Genomic DNA, 22,882 nt, shown 5'->3' with positions numbered 1-22,882 from the left:
TGAGTTGTACAAGAAAGTTAGTTAAGTCATGGAGTCCAAGCTATAAGCAGGTTTCTGCCTTAAGTTTTCCCAGTAGTAAATCATTATTTGTCAGTACAAGATGAAACATATCTTTTCCTACCAGGTTGATTTTGGTCAGTGTTTTATTACAGCAACAAAATGCAAACTGGAATACACAGCTATTGAATGCAATATCCTATAGATGTGTGTGGTTTCTGTCATTATGCACTGTTAAATTCTAAAGTGCCTGATTTTTTTTTTACTTGATATGCTATTGATGAGAATGAGACATTGAAGTTTCATACTATACATGTGTTTAGACCATTCTATCCCTTTATGTCCAGTAGTGTTTGTTTTAAAAATTGAATACATTGATATTCAGTGAATACATATTTACATTATATCTTATTGGGAGACTGTTTTCCTTCTTAGTAAATAGTAGTTTTGTCTTATCCGCTTAACTTGTTTTAAGTATACTATAAGACATCAATTATGTTAGCATCCTCATTGCTGAGATAAAAGACTCATAGGAAGCAATTTAAAGGTGGAAAAATTAACTTGAGGGTATAGTCTATTATGGCAGGGAAGTCCTGGTAGCAGAGATAAGTCTTACTTGTAGCAGCAGAGCATGAGGCTACTTCTTCATATTTGAGTGGACAAGGAAGCAGAGACAGAAGAATGCTGGTGATCATCTGGTTTTCTTTCCCTTTTATTGATTGGACTACAAGCCCACAGGATGGAGTCACTCAAATTCAGGGTGGGTCTTCCCTCCTCAGTTAATGTAGTCTATTAATGGTCTCACAGACAAGCCTACAAATGTATCTCCTTGGTAATTCTGAATCCAGGCAAGTTGACAAAGAAGATTAACCATTATAAAAGTATATCGACTACAAAGTTGGTCAATATTTATTTTTAGTTTTTGTCTCAAGGTTTCTTGAGTCTCTGTGTCTTTGCCAGTGGCATGTGATTTCTTAAAGACAGCAAACAGTTGGATCTTGTATTTTAATCTAGCTAGCCAGTCTGTGTCTTTTAGTTGGAGAGCAAGGACAATTTACATTTAGTGGTATTATTAAGAATTATGTGTTAATTGATTTTTTTAAATGTGTTTCTTTGTCTTTTTTGCTTATTCATTCAAGTACTCTGTTCTATTCTTTCTTTCCCATTCATCTAAGAGCTTGGCTAGTTCACTGAGTTGAATGTGTTCTAATTTTTATTAGTTCTATTAATTTCATGAATTTTTCTTGTGATCTTTTAAGTCTAGCTCCCTGCACCAATCTATTCATAGGATTCTTTTCAGTATCTTCTCTAGTGTTGGTTTAGTGGTAATCTTATTAGTGCTTATAGATTGGAAACAGTTTATGCTGCTCTTAGTTTTAAAAGCTTATTTTGCTGGATATAACAATCTTGGCTAGCAGTTAGCTACCTTAGTGGACTGAAATAACTTACTCCATATTTTGGGACTTTTGAAGGTTTTGCTTTGAGGTCTGATAAGAGTTTGCCTTTGTTGGTAACTAGACATCTTTGTCTTACAGATTTCAATATTCTTTATTAGCTCCGTTCTTATGGTATTATAACTATAGTTTGATTTTGATAGGTTATCTAGTCATCTCTAGTTGGTGATATAATTGTTTTATGTACTTAGGTGTTCATAAAGCTCTCCAGACTTGGTGAATTTTCTTCTACAGGTTCATTGAAGAAATTTCTATAGATCTTCAGTTTTTATTTTAGTTCTTTGTTCCATATCAAGGATTCTTATGTCTGGCCTCTTTATGTGTCCCAGAGTCGTTGAAAATTCTGTGGTCATAATTTTTCTTTCTTTGTAGATATCAGAATAAAATAAATCATTGCCCTTCTCTCTAATTGACACTTTTTCCTGATATAGTATATTAATGATGAGTACTTTATTCACCTTTTCATTTTTAAGATGTCTGTTTGAGTCGTCTTTTTCTCTTCTTTTTCACAATCTCAATCTCTGATGAGTTTTTCATGCAAACTCTGTATTGACATCTTTTGTTGTATTCAATTGTTTGCTTGAATCCTGCTTGAGGACATTGATCATTTTCAAATTAAACTTTTGAATTCTTTTTCCAAAATTCAAACACATTAATATCTTTTGATTCAGTTACAGAGGACGTATGAAATTTTGGAAGAGTTAAAATGCTTTTCTCCTTCCTTCCTTCCTTCCTTCCTTCCTTCCTTCCTTCCTTCCTTCCTTCGTTTCTTCCTTTGTTTGTTTCTTTTTTGTTTGTTTATGGTGTTTCCATATTATGTATACATTTGTTAAGATGAATACCCCCCTTCCTTCACTTTATAGGAGGGTCTTCTCAGTGACAATTTTTTTTCTCTTGAAATCTCAGTCCCCACCACTCAGTGGAGAAAAAAACATACAATGGAAACATTAAAAATATTTTAATCGGATGTCTCAATATAATAAACAAAGCACAGAAAATGGAGCCAACAGTTAATCCAATAAAAAATTAAAATAAAGAAGCTAGAGAATTTATAAGATAAACTAAAAGGTTTTTTTTAAAAATTAGGGAGTATAAGATGTTACTAAGTAAAATGAAGTGGGTCAGAAAATTAAAAAGTGAGAGAAGAAACAAGCTCTGTGGGATGAAGGTATAAGAAATGATAGCAAAGAGAAAAGAAACAGTTTAATAATTTCCAAGCAAGACAGACAAATTTAAAAAAGACCAGTGATATTTCTTTCTTCCTGAATAAAAAGATGAAGGTGTTCTTTTTCCAGGTCTGTGTGGGTCAAATGAGTGTTAAGTCATTTTCTCTCTTCTGTGAAGTCCAAACATGTTAGTTTAGAAAGATCTATTTGCAGGCTGTTCTCTGTCCTGCCTTTCTCATGGATGTATATACACTATTATGACTAGTGGGTTGGTCTCCTGCTAATGTTCTTCACACATAGGCATATATTGATATTCATATATGTCAATACAGTCATCTCGGAGATGGCTTCATGCTGCTCCCAACAGCTGAACCCAAGCTCCATTAGGTATCTGTCCTCTAATGGCAGAGTCACTCTGCCAGTGTTTACATGGGTATAAGGAATGTCCAAGTAATAACTGTTTCCACCAAAAGTATCTGTAGGCATCTTAGAGGTGGAAAGCAAGCAAACAAGAAGACAATCTGGGGTGAGACATAGGTCATGAACTATGCAAAGTGCCCTGGCCATTCCAGTCTCTCTTTTAGTCATCCACTTGCATTCATGCACAGCTGGTCTCACATGGGTGAAACTTTAGCTGAGCTGCAAATATCAAATGCCCTCATCACCTGCTTTCCTATAAAGTGAAGCCAGTACCCCACACCATGTGAATCTGTGTCCCTGAGATTGTTTCCAAGTCATAGGCCATTCTCTAGCCCTACACTGATACTCAGCATAGCCACTCAAGCAGTAGAGAGAAGAGATATTTGGTGCTTGGTGACACACACAAAAAAGAAGAAGCTTGTGCTACACTGAACTCAAAGGTTTAACAGTAATACTTCTCTTAATGTAATTAAGAGCAGTAGTGAATAAGCCTTGAAGTATAAATGGGTAGGGTGGCTTTCTCTTGGGTCTTCTTGTTGCACAAGTTACAAATTTTCTACTTTAGATAACATTTTCACAATGTCAGATTGTGTACCTGTGCAATGTGGCAAGGCTATACCTTTCCTCTGATAGATTTGCATTATTTAGCATTTTGCTTTGTTCTCAATGCTATTGTTCACTGCTTCTATCATAAAAGTACAGATGGATATTTCTAGTCTGTCTTAACTTTTATATTCCTGTACTTTTCAAGATTCCCCATTTTCCCCTTCACTCTTGTACCTGATGCTTAGTTTCAGACTCAGGCTGATTCCCAGAAGTTCTGAGGGTTTCTAATCTATACATTTCTGAAAGGTATTAATAATTCTTGAAGATCTATCCATTTGGAGACCTCGCTCAGCTCTCTACCACTGATGGATTCATCACCTGTCTAACCAACACACCAAAGTGATCAGGTTTCTTGCACATAAGCCTTTGCAAAACGAAATACATCAAAACTATATCAAAAGATATAACATTTTATATATAACATTAATAACATACTTGGATTATATAAACACACATTCACAACTATAAAGATGAGGCAAAACAATGATCATATTAGAATAACTGGTATAATCCTTTTGGTAACCTTTAGCTGCCAGCTTGATTGGGTAAAGGGATTTCCAGAAAGATGGCAGAACATTTCTGGGATTGTCTGTAAGGTTATTTCAGCGAAAAATGAACATTTAAATTTGAATATTGACTAAATAATACCATTCTAACTTAGGGGAAATAGCACCACCCAATTCATTTAGGGTCCAAATTGGAAAACGATACAAGAGAGACAATTTATCTTTCCAAGTTCAGCTGTAATTCTCTTGTTTTTCAGCAAGGATGTTCTGGTTTCAGTCTTTTGGACTCAGTGAATCATACTACTGACTTTTCTGGTAAACACCATATAGCAGGAATTCTTAAATACCCACAACTTCTTATTTCCATCTTAGAGATAGTTTTATAGATGTAAGAAATGATACAACTACTCATTTGCTCACTAGGGGGAATGAAGCTATCTATTCCCCCTAAACATGCTTCTACTACTATATTGCTGTCTACCACAAAGTATACAGCAGGCAATCCTGGCACATTATCCTTGAGTCTCCAAAACTCTAGGGCTAAATAAACTTTGTTTTTTCCAGATTTAACACATCTTGAACCTCAAAGCATTTACAGAAGCATTTTTTAGTAAATGGAAAGACATTTCTGAAAACTGCCATTTTCCTCATTCCTGTTTATAATGCTCACCAGAAGAAATTTTCTTTCAGATAACAGCAGCAATATATTTTTGCTGTTTTTCAGTGCTGTGTTACAATGTAGTTTGGTGAGATTTATTTAAATTTTAAAAAATTACATCTGTCTGTCTGTCTCTCCATCTGTCCATCCATACATCTATACATCCATCCATCCATCTTTCTATCTGTGTGGGAGGCGGAGATATGTCCATGCCTCAGCAGTGCATTTGCGGAGGTCAGCAGGCAACTTGTGAGAGCCAGTTCTCTCCTTCTACTATGTGAGTTCTAGAGGCTGAACTAGGGTTCTAAGGCTTGGAAACAGCTATGTTTACCTGATGAGCTATGTGAACCAACTCACCAAGCAAAACTGTAGAGATGATAAAAAAGATATCATAATGGTCCATTACATTGATGACATTATCCTGACTGGACCTAGTGGGCTAGAAGTAGTGACCAATCTAGATATATTGGTGAGACATTTTAATGTCATATAATGGGAAGAATATGCAAGTAAAATTGAAGCCTTCTGACACCATTAAATTTCTAGACTTCTGGGATTCTGGTGAATAAATCATTTAATAGATTCCTCCATAGAACCAAGAGCTATTACAATTCATAGTATACCTATTTAGATTTTGAGGGCAACAAATTTCTCATTTGGTACATTATTCTGTCCTGTCATTTAATGAGGAGTAAAATAGCTGCTAGCTTAGAATAGTGCCTATGACTGGTCTTTGATTTAGTACATACAGATTGATAAAATTAATTGCAGAAATTAATTTCTTACAGGGCTAGAAACTTGGAATTCTAAAAACAAGCCTAACTTGATGTCTAGTTAGGCCACTCCCTAGTAAATAGAATTCGGGTTTTTGTTGTTGTTACTGTTTTTTTTTTTCCATTTTAACCTCAATCAGAAAAAGAGGACTGGCTGTGTCTCTAAAATCTCTTTTATAAAGATCACAAATCCCAATTATGAAGATTCTACACTAATTACCTCCTCATCTTCACCAACTTCCACTATAACAATGGAAATAAACACATAAATTTGAGGGATGGGTCACAAATATCTGCACCACAGCAATCTGCAGCAGATGCAAGTTGCTGTGCAAATTTCTCTCTCCTGGTGGAGCTACAGTATGAAAAACAAACAAACAAACAAACAAACAACAAAATAATAATAAAAAAAACCCAATAGTGCTCGAAGTTTCAGTGACAAACAAAACTGCTGCCTGAAACCACAGGGAGCAAGTAAGAGAGAATGAATCTGCATGCCTATGGGCACCACTTACGATACAAGAGCTACAGCTTTATCATCCTTTTATAGGATAGTTATGAAAGACAGAAGTGAATGGAACAAATCAATCTGGCTGTGCACTTTGCTTAGCTATAGAAATGGACAGACATATAACTATATAAGGTTCCATGGAATATACCCAATTGCTTTCGCTGTCAGGTACTTGGAAGAAAAGGAATTGTGAAATTTATGACAAAACATCAAAGGAAGAGGTATATGGATAGGGCTACCGGAATTATTATAAATATATATTTAATGTAAACATTGCAAAGATCTGAGTAGAACTCGCATTAAAGAAAATATATTGATCATGCTTTAGTCTATTTCTGAATCAGCTACAATTTAGACTATGTAATTTACAAAGACAAATCCCCTGTATTCCAGAAACGAAGAAGTTCAATGTGGAAAAGCTAAAATCTGAAGAGGGCTGCTATCTAACTCTAACATGGCTTTTGGTTGTTCTGCTCTCAGATGGAGGTGAGTGGAAGAACAAGTCTTTCATGAGGGCAGAGAGCTCACACTCTAATCGTGTCCTACAGTCTCTATTTCTTAATAGCATCATATTGGGTCTTAGTTTTCCAAATGTGAATTGTCAAGGAACAAAAACATTCATACCATTGCATCTGGATAATAAATTAAAAGAAAAATTATCTACCACCTCCTACCTATTATAATGGCCAAAATAAAATGCTAACACAAATGATAGTGAAAATATGGAAAAATGCTAGACATAGTCAGCATAGAAAATTTACAATTACTCTGAAATAAAAGTTTGAAATGATTTTTTCTTTGGTGTTTGTTTGTTTTGCCAACTTAAACATACTACTCAGAAATAATTCTTCTGGGTATTTACATAAATTAAAAACTTGTTTCCATATGCTGTGTAGCAGTTTCTTCTGAGATTAAAAGACTCAATCTTGGAGGGAAATTCCTTAAGACATAGGAGGTGGAAAGGAAGTTTAAAGAGTATATTTTAAGATACAATATTTACAAGAAGGTTAAACAACAGGGTGTTCTAAGGAGAGGTGAAATGTTTTATCCTTCAGGAATGGTCTTAAGCTCAGAAAGTAAACTCAAAGAGTTAAGGAAGTCCCCAAAGCTGACTAGATTATCTGAAGCTGACTAGATTCACTAGATGCCTCCTTCCCTAAGGGTACAAATCAGTCTCAGGCAAATGGAGCTGTCTAGAAAAGAAAGACATACCACTAAACCTTCCTGGAAGTAGCAGACAGCATCCCAACTACCTGAAAGAGGTTCAAATAAAAGGAACTACCTGGAACCTGTTAAGCAGCCTGCAGGATATGCAGTGTACTCCAGCTTTCCTGCTTTCATAACCTGCCACCTATGTTGGGGTGGGCTTTTATTGATGCTTCTGTCTTCAAATCATTTTCCTCTTGTAAGCTCCTCTATGTTTCCCCAATGAAACTCTAACTTGGAGTTCTGTGATAGCTGTTCTTTGTTCTGCTACCAGTTCCCTATCTGAGGCAAGTTATTCATGCCTTCCCAAGAATAATGTCACACAGTACCACACAAAAACTGAATACACACTTTCATGACAATTTTACTTGTAATTGTAAACACTCAGAAGCAACCAGGATATTTTCCAACAGGCAAATGACTAAAGAAATATGACATAGCCATATGATGGAATTTTTTAAATGACACATCCAATTATAAAAAGCCATGGCAGAATCAAGTAGATATTGTTAGCTAGAGGCTATCTGAAAGCCTGTGTGTTGCATAATTCCAATTACATGGCATGGTGAAAAAGGCAAAATTATGGAGGCATTCAAAGAACTGTGGTTGCCATGCTCAAGGGAAAGGGATGAATGAGTAAGTAAGGCATAGAAAATTTTTACAGCAATGAAACAATAATTTTGTAATGGTAAATATATATATTATTTATGTTTATACATGTAAATATATTCATAGATTGGTCAAAAACACCAGCATATATAACACCAAGAGTAAACATTTTAAATAATAATGTATCATTATTGGCTTATCAATTTTGACAAATAAGCCACAAGAATATATGATGCTAACAATAAGGGGGGGAAAGGGCTGGAGATGAGGGGTAGATGTAAAGTTTCCAGTTTCTGCTTAGTTTTTCCTGGCTCTTTAAAACTATTTAAAAACAAACTTTTTTTTTTTTTTTGGTTTTTCGAGACAGGGTTTCTCTGTGTAGTCCTGGCTGTCCTGGAACTCACTCTGTATACCAGGCTAGCCTCGAACTCAGAAATCCGCCTGCCTCTGCCTCCCAAGTGCTGGGATTAAAGGCGTGCGCTACCACCGCCCGGCAAAAACAAATCATTTTTAAATGTCAGAGAATACCTCCCAGGGAGTTAATATCTACACTGAAAACTATGGTTTCAATCAATCATATTGGCTTGCTTTCCATTTATCAGAGTTCTCAGAGCAAACGACCAACACATGATTTTTATTGACTATACATTTTTATTTATCCACAACATTCACCAATGGGCAATTTACCTTTTATCCCTCTTCTAAGCTCTTAGTAATAATTCTCTGTTCTACTTCAATGGAAAAAGCTATACCTGACAACGCATATACACTTAAACTGGTGTCATGTTTTGTGTTTGTCTAATCCTTTTATCATTACGCTTCTGAATTCAGGTCCAGTTGTAGCATGTGCCAATACATCATTTCTTCATGTATAGTACAGTTTCTTAATGCATTTCACCTGTTGATGGACATTTGGATTGTTTCACTTTGGGCCGCTGGAAATGATGCTGGTACAAACAGACTTGTGAAAGTTTTGTTTGTGAAGCAGCTAGATATGGTGGTATATGCTTGGAATCACAGCACAGGGACATGGGGGAGGATCAACAGTTTAAAGTCAGCTTTAAGTGCACAGAAAGTTCAAGACAAGCCTGAACTACATAAAACCTTGTCTCAAAAACATACAAAGAAATAACATTTTATGGACTGAATATATATGTGTGTGTATGTGTGTGTGTGAATGCAAAGACACTTCGTTGAAAAGCGGTCCATGAATTGGAAGAAGAATAGGGAGGGGTTTATGGGAGGGCTTGGAGAAGAAAGTGAAGGGAGAAATGTTGTAATTATATTATAGTCTCAAAAATAAAAATAAATGGAAAGAAAAACAAGCAAAAAAAAAAAAAAAAAAACTTGTTTTCACAGCTCTGGAACTGCTGGGTCAAATGGCAAATTTTTCATTTAGGTTTTGCAAAACTGCTAACCTGTTTCCAATAGTAGATATATCATTTACGATCTCAGGCAAAATATGTAACTGTTCAAATTCTTCCCTATACTGGCTGTTATGCAATATTTTAAAATCACAGCCATCCTAGTGAATAAGCTGGTCTCCATGTGTGGTACTGATTTGCATTTTCCTATGACTAAGGATTTGTTTTCATCTTTTACTATTTATGTAATTTCTGAGGAGAAATGTCCACTAATATCCTTTGTCAACTTGTGAATTAGCATTTAAATTTTATGTAGTTATTCATGTCCTATTGTATTGTAAATACATTTCATCTGTCACAGTAAATGTATGTTTCTGGGGGCAGTGTGGCATTTCAATACATTATGCAATATGCACTGATCAGAGTAAAGGCTTATCTTCACTTCTGCCATTCTTCGTTTCTTTATAGTAAAAAACAATAGGTTTATTCTTTTTGCCTTGGCCATAGATTAGAGTACACGCTTTTCCACAGGAGGTTCTCTTGACCAATGAAGACCCGAGAGCCTCTGCTGCTCACTCAAGCTGCACAGTCAGCTGGTCCTTCAGCGCCAGCGGTACTCACCGGCCTCGCCTTGTTTGCCCTGCTCCTTGCGCGGGTCCCGCCAGCCATGACAGCCAAGTGATACAAAGGGCTCTGGGGAGTGAGCTCCGGATCTAACGACCTAGGAATTCCGCTGTACGGAGTTCCCAAGTGGAAGTCCTTAAGCTAGTACCTGCGCAAGCTACTGTAGCTTCGGTTGTGACGTCACGCCCGGAAACTGCGGTTCCCGCGAGAGATAGCAGCTGAAGTCGGTTGCCGGGGAAACATGCATAGTAGACGACCGGTTAGGGTTGTAGGCGGAGACATCCTTGAGGTCTCTGCTGCTGTCAAACCTTTCAGCCCCAGAGCTGGAGCAGGACCTAAGCTGTGGCTGCAGACTGTTTAAGTCAACCAGGTGGGGCAATTTTGAGATGTGATCACAGAACAAACATTTGACTTTGTAAAACATAGTAATATAGTTTTTTTCAACTTAAGTTGGAAAAGGTAAGCAAATACAAAGTAGCTTTTTCTTTCAGACATCTTGTGTGCCACTATTCTGGTTTAGTCAATTTGGAGAGTCCATGGCTTCTTTTGGTTAGGCCAGCAGTCAGCATAATACCAACTGAAGAATAATACTCTTAACTTTTATAACCTGTCCAATTTCATGAAATGTGAAGAGGCTTCTTGTAATGTGGTGGATCGGGAACAATATATTTAACCACGGGTATTATTTAAAATTATATCGACACTTTTGAATTTACACTTTTTTGTTGGTTATTTAATTTATTTCCATTTCACATGTTGTCCCCCTTCCCATTTCCCCTCCATAAACACGTGATCCCTTCCCCCTTCCTCCTGCTTCTTTGAGGGTGCTCCCCTAACCACCGACCCACTTCTGCCTCACCACCCTAGTATTCCCCTATACTAGGGCATCATGCCTCCACAGGAACAAGGGCTTCCCTTCCCAGTGATGCCAGATAAGGCAATCCTCTGCTACTTATGCAGCTGGAGTCATGGGTCCGTTCATGTGTACTCACTCTTTGGTTGGTAGTTTAGCCCGTGGGAGCTCCGTGGGGTCTGGTTGGTTGGTGGTTGTTGTTCTTTCTATGAAGTTGCAAACCCCTTCAGGTCCTTCATTCCTTCCCCTAACTCCTCCATTGGGGTCCCCATGCTCAGTCCAATGGATGGCTGCTAGCATCTGCATCTTTATTGGTCAGGCTCTGGCAGAGCCTCTCAGGAGACAGCTATATCAGGCTCCTTGCTGTGAGCAAGTGCTTCTTGACATCACCAATCGTATCTGGCTTTGGTGACTGTGTATGGGATGGATCCCCAGGTAAGGCAGTCTCTGGTTGGCCTTTCCTTCAGTCTCTGCTCCATTCTTTGTCCCTGCATTTCCTTTAGACAGGGGCAGTTCTGGGATAATATTTTTGAGATCAGTGGGTGGCCACATTCCTCAACTGGGGGCCATGTCTAATCACTGGATATGGTCTATATAGGTTCTATCTCCCTTTTATTGGGTATTTTAGCTGATGTCATCCTCTTTGGGTTCTGGGAGCCTCTTGCTTCACTGGCATCTGGGACTTTCTAGTGGCTACCTTCAGTTCTTCATCCCTAACTTCTACATACCTCCTTTCTCCTGACCCTCTGTATTTCTCCTGGTCTCCTCCCACACCTGATCCTGCCCCCTTTTCACTCCCCTCCTCTTCCCCTCCCAGGCCTCCCTCCCTCTATCTTTCATGATATTTTGTTCCATTCCCCTTTATACTGGGAATCCTGAAGTATCCACACTGGTTTTCCTTCTTCTTGAGCTTCATATGGTCTGTGAGTTGTACTGTGGATATTCCAAGCTTTTTTGCCTAATAACCACTAATCAGTGAGTGTGTACTATGTATGTTACTTTGTGACCTTACTCAGTATGATATTTTCTAGCTCCATTTGCCTGTGAATTTCAGGAAGTCATTGTTTTTTAACAGCTGAGTAGGAATCCATTGTGTAAATGTACCATCCTTTGTTGAAGGATGTCTGGGTTGTTCCCAGCTCTGGCTATTATAAATAAGGCTGCTGTGAACATAGTGGACCATGTAACCTTGTCATACATTGAAGCATCTTTTGGGTATATGCCAATAAGTGGTAAAGCTAGTTCCTCAGGTCGAACTATTTCCAATTTTTTGAGGAGACATCAGAAAAATTTACAGAGTGGTTGTAAAACCTTGCAATCCTACCAATAATGGAGGAGTGTTCCTCTTTCTCCACATCCTTGGCAGCATGTTTTGTCACCTGAATTTTTGATCTCAGCCATTCTGACTGGTATGAGGTGGAATCTCAGGGTCATTTTGATTTGCATTTCCCTGATGAATAAGGATGTTGAACATCTGTAGGAGCTTCTTGGGCATTTGAGATTCTTTAGTTGAGAATTCTTTACAAAGAATCAACAAAACCAGGAGCTGGTTCTTTAAGAAAATCAAAAAGATAAACCCTTAGGCAGACTAACAAGAGGGCACACAAAATCAGAAATGAAAAGGGAGACATAACAACAGAAAATGAGGAAATAAAAAAAATCATCAGATCCTACTTTCAGAGCCTATACTCAAAACTACTGGAAAAATCTGGATGAAATGGACAATTTTATAGACAGATACCAAGTACCAAAGTTAAACTAGGATCAGATAAACCATATAAACAGTCCCATAACCCCTAAAGAAATAGAAGCAATCATTAAATGTCTCCCAACCAAAAAAAAGCCCAGGGCCAGATGGGTTTAGTGCAGAATTCTATCAGACCTTCAAAGAAGACCTGATACCAATACTCTTCAAACTATTCTACAAAATAGAAACAGAAGGAATACTACTCAATTTGTTCTATGAAGCCACAGTTACACTGATATCAAAACCACACAAAGATCCAACAAAGAAAGAGAACTTAAGACCAATTTCCCTTATGAATATCAATGCAAAAATACTCAATAAAATTCTCACAAACTGAATCCAAGAACACATAAAAATGAACATCCAACATGGTCAAGTAGGCTTCATCCCAAGGATGCAGGGATGGTTCAATATACAGAAATCCATCAACGTAATCCACTATATAAACATACTCAAACAACAAAACCAAGTGATCATCTCATTAGATGCTAAGAAAGCATTTGACAAAATTTAACATCCCTTCATGATAAAAGTCTTGGGAAGATCAGGAATCCTAGGCGTTAAACATAGTAAAAGCAATATACAGCAAACCAATAACCAACATCAAAATAAATGGAGGAAAACTTGTAGGAATCCCACTAAAATTAGGGACTAGACAAGGCTTCCCACTCCCTCTCTCCCTATAGTACTCAAAGTCTTAGCCAGAGAAATTAGGCAACCAAAGGAGGTCAAAAGGATACATATTGGAAAGGAAGAAGTCAAAATATTACAATTTGCAGAAGATATGATAGAATACTTAAGTGACCCACAAAAATTCCACCAAAGAACTCCTATAGCTTATAAACAACTTTAGCAAAGTGGCTGGGTATAACATTACCTCAAACAAATCAGTAGCTTTCCTCTACTCAAAGGATATATGGGCTGAGAAAGAAATTAGGGAATTGACACCCTTCACAATAGTTTCAAATAATATAAAATATATTGGTGTGAATCTAACCAAGCAAGTGAAGGATCTGTATGACAAGAACTTCAAGTCTCTGAAGAAAGAATTTGAAAAATATCTCAGATAATGGAGAGATCTCCCATGCTCATGGATTGGCAGGATTAATATAATAAAAATGGCCATCTTGCCAAAGCAATCTATAGATTCAATATAATTCTGACATCAAAATTCCAACCCAATTTTTCATAAATTAGAAAGAGCAATTCTCTCTTTTTTTGTTATTGTATTTTTATTGGATATTTTATTTACATTTCAGATGTTATACCCTTACCCCATTCCCCCCTACACACCCAGGAACCCCCTATCCCATCACCCCTCCTCCTGCTTCTCTGCAGATGTGCCCCTACCTACCCCCTCCCTGCTCCCACCTCCCCACCCTCAAATTCCCCCACACACGGTGTCCAGCCTTCCTGAGACCATGGATCTCCTCTCCCACCTATACCCAACAGGGCCATCCTCCCTTACACATACAGCTGGAGCCATGGATACCTCCCTAAGTGCTCCCAGCCTGGTGGTTTAGACCCTGGGAACTCTGGTTGGTTGGTATTGTTGGAAATTGATAATTGAATTCTCAAATTCATTTGGGACAACCAAAAACCCAGAGCAGCAAAAAGTATTCTCAACAATAAAAGAACATCTGGGGGATTCACCATCCCGGACCTCAAGGTGTATTACAGAGCAATAGTGATAAAAACTGTATGGTATTGGTACATATATAGGCAGGTAGATCAATGGAATAGAATTGAAGACCCGCAAATGAACCCACACACTTATGTTCACTTATTTTTGACAAAAGAGCTAAAACCATATAGTGGAAAAAAAGACAGGATTTTCAACAAATGGTTCTGGTTCAAGTGGAGGCCAATATATAAAAGAATGCATTCTTATTGAGTCATTCTTATCTGCCTGTACAAAGCTCAAGTCTAAGTGGATCAAGGACCTCCACATAAAACCAGATATACTGAAACTAATAGAAGAGAAAGTGTGGAGGGGCTTCAAACACATGGGCACAGGGGAAAGTTTCCTGAACAGAATACCAATGGTTTATGCTCTAAAATCAACAATTGACAAATGGGACCTGATAAAATTACAAAGCTTCTGTAAGGCAAAGGACAAACACAGTATCCAACAGATTGAGAAAAGATCTTTACCAATCCTACATCCAATAGAGGGCTAATATCCAATATATACAAAGAACTCAAGAAGTTAGACTCCAGAGAACAAAATATCTCTATTAAAATGAGGTACAGAGCCTCAATATTCTTTAATTAGCTTTCACTTTAAAAAAATTCTCTGTGGCCCCCAGCACAGATACAGCAGAGAACAGTGAGACAAGATACACCTAACCCTCTAGGGACTTGAGTCTCCAGGGAGTGGGAAGGCCTTGGGGGAGGTGGTGGAGATATCCTCCTTTGAGATGGTGGAGGAGGAATGTGCTGAGGAACTGTCAGAGTCTGGATCAGGAGGCGGATAATAACTTGACTGTAAAAATAGATTAAAGATAATTAAAAAAAATCCTCTTCATGGAGCACACCCAGCTGCTCTTGGTAACTTCAGGATTTCCACCTCCTGAGTTCCATTGTCTGGCCACCACTCTGCTGGCCTCCATCAGCCCCACCAAACAAGGCACATTCAGTCCCACTGCACAAGGAATACCCACACCTGTTACAGCAAGAACATCCAGTTCAAGGCTGCCCACTAGAGGCTAGCTCCATGGGGAATATCCAGATTATGTCTGCCTCCTCAATACCTGCTACACCAGGAATACCCAAGGACAAGCAGATGACTAAAGGCCACCATAAGAATACTAACAACAAGAGTTAGGGCAACATGGCACCTTCAGAGCAAAGTCATCCCACTACAGCCAGCCCTGGGATATTCTAAAAGAACAGAAGCACAAGAGCATGAATTTAAACCCAATCTTATAAAGATGTTTGATGCCTTTAATAGGAGATGAATAAATCCCTTAAAAACAGACAGGAAAGTATTATTAAACAAGTGAAAAAAGTGAATAAAACTGTTAAAGACCTGAAAATGAAAACTGAAGCAATGAAGAAAACACAAATGACAGCAACCTTGGAGATGGAAAACCTAGGAAAGAGAACAGGAACAACAAATCAAGCATCACCAACAATACAAGAGATGGAAGAGAGAATCTCAAGAGTAGAAGATACAATAAAAGAAACTGATTCATTGGTCAAAGAGAATGTTAAATCTAAGTACTTCCTGAAACAAAACATCCAGGAAATCTGGGATAATATGAAAAAAATCTAACTTAATAGTATGAGTGGAGGAAGGTAAGGATTCCCAGCTCCAAGGACTAAAAGTATTTTCATCAAAATCACAGAAGAAAATTTTCTCATCCTAAAGGAAGAGAAGCCTATAAACATACAAGAAGCTTACATAACACCAATTAGATTGGAGCACAAAAGAAAATCTTCCTGCCACATAATAAAGCACCAAATCAAAGAACAAAGAAAATATTAAAAGCTTCAAGGGAATAGACCAAGTAACACATAAAGGTAGATCTATCAGAATTACACCTGACTCTTTAACAGAGACTCTAAAAGCTAGAATGGACTGAACAGATGTTTTCCAGCCTCTAGAAACCACAGATGCCAGCTTAGACTACTGAACCACCAGAACACTCAATCACAATAGATGGAGAAAAACAAGACATTCCAAGACAAAGCCAAATTTAAATACTATCTAACCACAAATACAGCCCTACTTAAAATACTTGAAAAAACCTCCAGTTCCAGGAGGTTAACTACACAGAAGGAAACACAGAAAATAAATATACCAGCAAAAAAATGGAAGCACACATAAATACACACAAAAATACACTTATACTCACCACCACCACCACCACCAATATTAAAATAACAACAGTCCCAGTGTGGCACTGGAATCCTGCAAAAGTCCAAGAAACCTGGTGAGCTTTAGCCTACTTCATTTTCCCAAAGAACTTGGTCCTAATGTCAATGAAATAATGATCCAGCAACAGGATAGATGAACTTGACAGCAAGAATGATGACAAGTAGGCAAAAGGCAAGGTTTTCATCATGTCATTTTATTTGGATTACCACCCAGATTTAGGTATGGACCAGATTTAGAATAGGTCTTCCTGTTTCAAATAACCCAGTTAAGAAAATCCATCACAGTGGCATGGGTTTTAGTTGATTTCAGATGTAGTTAAGTCAACAACCAAGAATACATATCACAAGCTCCTTGTGAACTTATAAATTTGGGATATATTATGAGAGACTTTTACTTTTGTCCATTTTCCTATACCTTCTCTTAAAGCTTTTCATGTAAGTTAAGGTTGAATGGCATAAATTCATTCTTTTGCTTTCCTTGTTACCAAATAGTGTTTTTTTCTCTTTAAAGTACAGTTTTACTTTCTTATAAATTCTATTTATTATTCATGTATGTAAATATATCTTCATAAGTCGTATTATACTAATTCAACACATATATGCTGTGTATATTATCAGATCAGGGTAAACACTCGACAAAAAAAAAATAGAAAATGAAAACTTTGGAAGAAAAAAAGGAGCACCAGGAAGTATAACAGAGCTAAGTGTAGCTCTCAAGGAGGTGAAAAGTTATTTTTTTTTAAAAGAAGGTTTGATGGAGAAACGTTCATCAATAGAAAGCTGATGCAAATGTAATTCAACAGGAGGGTCAAATTCAATGCCCTATCAAGCAGAAGAACTTGGAAACTTTGGCCACCTAGTTCTGGCTTTAAAGCCAAAGAAGCAAGCAAACGGTTATTGAATCTCCTATTTCCTTTTGCAGCTAAGGAAAGTCACTGAGGCCAGGGTTGTGTCAAGGCTGTGCCTGCATGTAGCCCCAGAGAGGGTACTTTGTGAAGCTGTGAAGGTGAAGCCTAGATTGTTTTGGAAACCTCAAAATGTTAGAGATGCAAGAGTCAAGAGTCATTACCTGCTGAGAAAAGCTGCAGAATTGTGCAACCAATTAGAGAAAGAAATACTTTGCAGTGAACAAGCTGAAAAGAGGATTTGAAGAGTGCTTTGGTATGGAGATATAGAATTTGGAGTATTTCCTGTTAATTTTTGTTCATTGGTCCAGTATTTCCTCACTATGTTCCCTTTCCAACCTTTTTGATTGGTGATGTATATTCTGTGTTATTGTATATTGGAAGTATGTGATCTGCTTTTTTTTCATTTTGATTTTACAGGAGGTTACAGTTGAGAGATTGCCACGAGTCTCAGAGACTTTGAGCTTTGGACTTTTTAAAAAGTGTTGAGACTATCATAGATCATGAAGACTTTTGAAGTTGGACTGAATGTATTCTTGAATTATACTGTAGTTATGAGCATATGGGGACCAGGGAGTGGAATGTTTAGTTTGAGTAAGATTGGCCTCTAGAATATTATATATTTGAGCGCTTAGTCGCCAAGGAGTGAAAGGATCTTGGAGGTGTGAGGTTTTTGGAGAAACTATCTCACTGGTGGCGGGCTTTTAGGTTTCAAAAGCCCATGCTCAGAGCAGCCCCATTTCTTCTCTCTGTATTTGGATCAGGGTGCATCTCTCAGCTACGGCTCACCTATTCGCATGCTGTAATGCTTCTCACCATTATGACAATCCTTTGAAATTGTAAGCAAGACCCCAATTAATTGTTTTCTCTTTAACCACGGTGTCTCTTCACAGAATAGAACAGTGACCAAAACAGCTTCCAATTGTAAGTTACATCTTTTTACTTGTACATTTCATGATATCCCTTTTCTTTAGAACTGAAGAAAATTTGAAGACATACATATATGTATCACACGTTCATCATCCACTTATTAGCTGATGGAAATGGAAAATCATTACAATCCCTAGCTGTTGTGAATACAGCAGCCTTTATCATGAATGTACAAGTTTCTCTGTAAATGGAAGTGGTAGCTTCTACAAGAATGGCTCTCATTGGCGCGTATATTTTAATGCCTCATCATCAAGGAGTGGCACTGTTTGAGAAGGAACAGGTAGTGTGGATTTGTTGGAGTGGATGTGGCCTTGTTGGAGGAGTCTGCCTGAGTGCTACCATGCTCCCCACCATGACTATAATGCACTAAACCACTGAAACTGTAAACAAGCCACAATTAAATTATTTATTTTGTAGAGTTACTATAGTCATGGTATCTTTTTACAGCAATAGGACACTGACTAAGACAATTTAAATATATGGCTAGGAGCAATCTAGTTAGGTCATTTAGTAGTTCCATTTTAAATCTTTTGATAAATCCCCAGACCACTTTTGATCATCATTTGTGCTCCTACCTGAGTATGTAATAGATCTTATTTTTGCCATATCATCTTCAGTATTTGTTGCATTTGTTTTCTTGAGGTTAGCCTTTCTGGTTGGGGTAAGATGAAATTTCAAAGTGATTTAAATTTCCATTTCCCTGGTGAATGTGAATGTTAATTTTTTCAGAATACTTATTCATATTTTTGTTTTTCTTTTGACACCTATATATTCAATTCGTTAGTCCATTTTTGAAAGACAGGCATTTGATGTTTAATGTTTGTATTTATTTATATAATCGAGATAGTAGCCCCTGTGTGAAGTCAAGCTGATAAGCATTTTCTATCATTCTATGGACTCACTGTTCATTCTCTGATGGTCTGCTTTCTTTTTAATTTCATCTCATCCTATTTCTTAAATATGGAACTATTTTATGTGTTATTAGATTCCTACTTAGATCTATTTTGTTTGTATTTATATTCCATAATTCATTACCTTTCTTTTATTTTATCAGTTTCAAAGTTTCTTGTTATAAACTAAGGTCTTTGATATACTTTGTATAGATTTTCTTTTTGTATAGAAAAATAGATATAGATCTAATTTCATATTTTAGCAGATGAGTACTGAGTTTTGCCAGCATCATTTATTTATTATTAGTGTATGCATATTGCACCAAACAGAAATTTGGTGTTCATAGATATAATTGCTAACCTCTAGGTCCCCCATTATATTTCAGTGATCTCTGTCTGTTTTTGTACCATGCTATCTTTGTTACTATGGTGATATAGTATTGTTTGAGGTTGCATAAAGTGTTATTTCTAGCTGTTTTATTTTATGTTTAAGATTGCTTTAGCTATTTGTGGCTTTTGTATTTCCTTGTGAATTTAAGGATTGGTTTTCTTATTCCACATAAAATGGCTTTGGGACCAGGCTTAAGAATGAGAAAAGATTTTTAATAACTTCATATCTAATAGAAGATTAACATCTAAATTAAATAAAAATAAAGAAAATTAGAATCAAGGAAACAAATAACCCACATTATAAAGGGATATAGATATAGTTTTCAAAATGTGAATCACGAATGGCTAAGCAATATTTAAAGAAATGCTGAATATCCTTACCTAACAGTGGAATGTAAATCAAAATTACATTGGGATTTCATCTTATACCAGCCAGAAAGGTTAAGAATAGTAAAGGACAACTCCTGTTGGCAAGGCTGTGGAGTAAAGAGAACACTCATCCATTGCTGTTGAGGCTGCAACATTTTATTCAAATAATAAATGTGCCAAGAAAGGAATAAGGGAACCAGCATCCTTTTCAATAGCCATGAATAATATAAAATATCTGGGTGTAATGCTAACCAACCAAGTGAAAGACCTATATGACAAGAACTTCAAGTCCTCAAAGAAAGAAATTGAAGAAGACCTCAGAAGATGGAAAGCTCTCCCATGCTCATTGATGGGTTAGATTAACATAGTAATAATGGTTATCTTATCAAAAGCAATCTACAAATTCAATGATATCCCCATCAAAGTTCCAACACTATTTTTTAATAAAACTTCAAAGAGCACTTTTCAACTTTATATGGAAAAATAAAAAACCCAGGATAGCCAAAAGGATCCTGAACAATAAAAAAGCTTTGGGAGGAGTTACCACCCCTGACCTCAAGCTGTGTTACAGAGCAACAGTGATAAAAGCTGTGTGGTATTGGTGTAGAAATGGATACAATGATCAATGGAATTGAATCAAAGACACAAAATAAACCCCAACACCTGTGAATACTTGACTTTTGATAAAGATTCCAAAACCATACAATGCAAAAATGAAAGCATCTTTAACCTATGGTGCTGGACTAACTGGATGTCTACATGTAGAAAAAAGAAAAATAGATCCATAATTACCACTCTGCATAAAACTCAAGTCCAAACAGATGAAGGAACTCAACATAAAACTGGATATACTAAATCTCATAGAAGTGAAAATAGGAAATACCCTTGAATGCATTGGTACAGGAGACAACATACTGAACAGAACACTAGAACACTATTGGCTCAGGCTCTAAGACTAAAAATGGATAAATGGGAAATCGAAAGTGCAATGTAAGGCAAAAGACACTGTTAATAAGATAAACCAGAAGCCTTCAAATTGGGAAAGAGTCTCTGACACCCCTACATCTGATAGAGGGCTTGTATCCAAAATTTACAAGGAACCCAAGAAGTTTTAACAACCCAAATAACCCAACTGAAAATTGGGGCACACATCTAAACAGAATTCTCAACATAGGAATATCAAATGCTGGAGAAGCATTTAAAGAACTGATCAAAGTTATCAAAGTCCTTAGTGTTCAGGAAAATGCCAATCAAGACAAATGTGAGGTTCCATCTTATACCCATCAGATCAGACCCTCAAGAGAGAGCACATGCTGGCCAGGTTGTGGATCAAGGGGAACACTTCTTAATTGCTGGTGGGCATGCAAACTTGTATAGCCACTTTGGAAAACAATTTAGCAATTTCTCAGGAAACAGAATAGTTGTACTTCAAGACCCAGGAATTCCACTCCTGGGCATATACCCAAAAGATGTTCCAGCATCACACAAAGACACTTGCTAAATTGTGTCCACAGCAGCTTTATTTGTAACAGCTAGAAAATAAAAATATCCTGGATGTCCCTCAATACTAAATCTAATAGAAAGTGTGGGATAGACTTGAACCCATTGATACAGGAGGTGACTTCCTGAACAGAACACAAATGGCTCAGGCACTAAGATCAACAATTAATAAATGGAATCTCATGAAACTGAAAAACTTTTGCCAGTCAAAGGACATTGTCAAGAGGACTAAATGACAACCTACAGATTGGGAAAAGAGCTTCACTAACCCTTTATCTGACAGAGGGTTAATATCCAAAATACATATAAAAAAAACTCACCATGTTAGACATCATCAACCCAAATAACCCAATTAAAAATGGGTACAGAGTTAAGCATAATTCTCAACAGAGGAATCTCTAATGGCTGAGAAACACTTAAAGAAATGTTCAATGTCCTTAGTCTTCAGGGAAATGCAAATGAAAACAACTCTGAGATTCTACCTCATACCCATAAGAATTGCTAAGGTCAAAATCGCAAGGGACCATGCATGCTGGCAAGGTTGTGGAGCAAGGGCAACATTCCTTCATTGCTGGTGTAAGTGTAAACTTGTACAACCACTCTGGAAATCAATTTGATGGCTTCTCAGAAAATTGGGACTAGCTCTAGCTCTAGACCCAGCTATACCACTTTTTTGGCGTATACTCAAAAGCTGCTCCATCATACCACATGAACACTTAATCAACTATGCTCATGAAAGCCTTATTAGTAAAATCCAGAAACTGGAAACAACCTAGATGTCCCTCAGCTAAATAACGAATAAAATGTTCTTCATTCACACAATGGAATACTATCCTGCTATTAAAAGCAAGGACATCATGAATTTTGCAGGCAAATGGATGGAACTAGTAAATCTCATTCTGAGAGAGGTAACTCAGGCCCCAAAGGACATATATTGTATGTACTCACCTATAATTGGATATCAGCCATAAAGTACAGGATAATAATCCACAGACACAAGAAGCCCAATATCAAGGAGAGTCTTAAGGGAGGATGATTGAATCTTTCTCAGAATGGGACATAAAAGAGATATCAGAAGTAGATGGAGGGAGGGAATGCTGCGTCCTGCATGGCCATGTGAATGGGACAGTGTGACAAAGTTCCTGCCTCTGGAGAAAAGGTACAAGGGCGTGGGCCTTAATGTATGTTGATAGTTGCTAGGTGCAAGACTTGCTTGTATAATAATGTACATAATTTCCTTTGTTACTCCCTCAGGAGATTTCTTCCTGCCAAGGTTAATGACTCTATGATAACCAGAAAACTAGTCTGGGAAGCAAGGGTGTGTGTAATGTCCTTAGTAAAATGTGAAATGCTGTAACCTTCATGAAAGCCCTTAATGCTGTGGGAAAGAACTCTAAAAGCATGAGTTCAAAAATATATAAACAAGATTTCTCAACTAGTTAAAATATAAGGATGCAATATGAATTATATGAGAGGAACCTAAAAGCCCAGAAGTAGCTGTACTATTAGTCAGCTTGTCAGA

General features: G+C 37.2%; 1 protein-coding gene across 1 annotated transcript in view; it reads right to left on the bottom strand.

Annotated features, from left to right (window-relative positions):
- The window catches only part of Lrif1 (ligand dependent nuclear receptor interacting factor 1), an 88,675-nt gene extending 78,621 nt beyond the window's left edge, over positions 1-10,054 (bottom strand). Inside the window, exon 1 of the mRNA XM_028757400.1 lies at positions 9,892-10,054. The gene's annotated coding sequence lies outside the window, so the exon portion shown is untranslated. The remainder of the gene's footprint in view (positions 1-9,891) is intronic.
- Positions 10,055-22,882: the final 12,828 nt, after the last annotated feature.

Source organism: Grammomys surdaster, unplaced genomic scaffold (genome assembly GCF_004785775.1).
Source record: "Grammomys surdaster isolate TR1022 unplaced genomic scaffold, NIH_TR_1.0 126158, whole genome shotgun sequence".
NCBI lineage: Eukaryota > Metazoa > Chordata > Mammalia > Rodentia > Muridae > Grammomys > Grammomys surdaster.
This window is presented reverse-complemented; position numbering and strand designations above follow the sequence as displayed.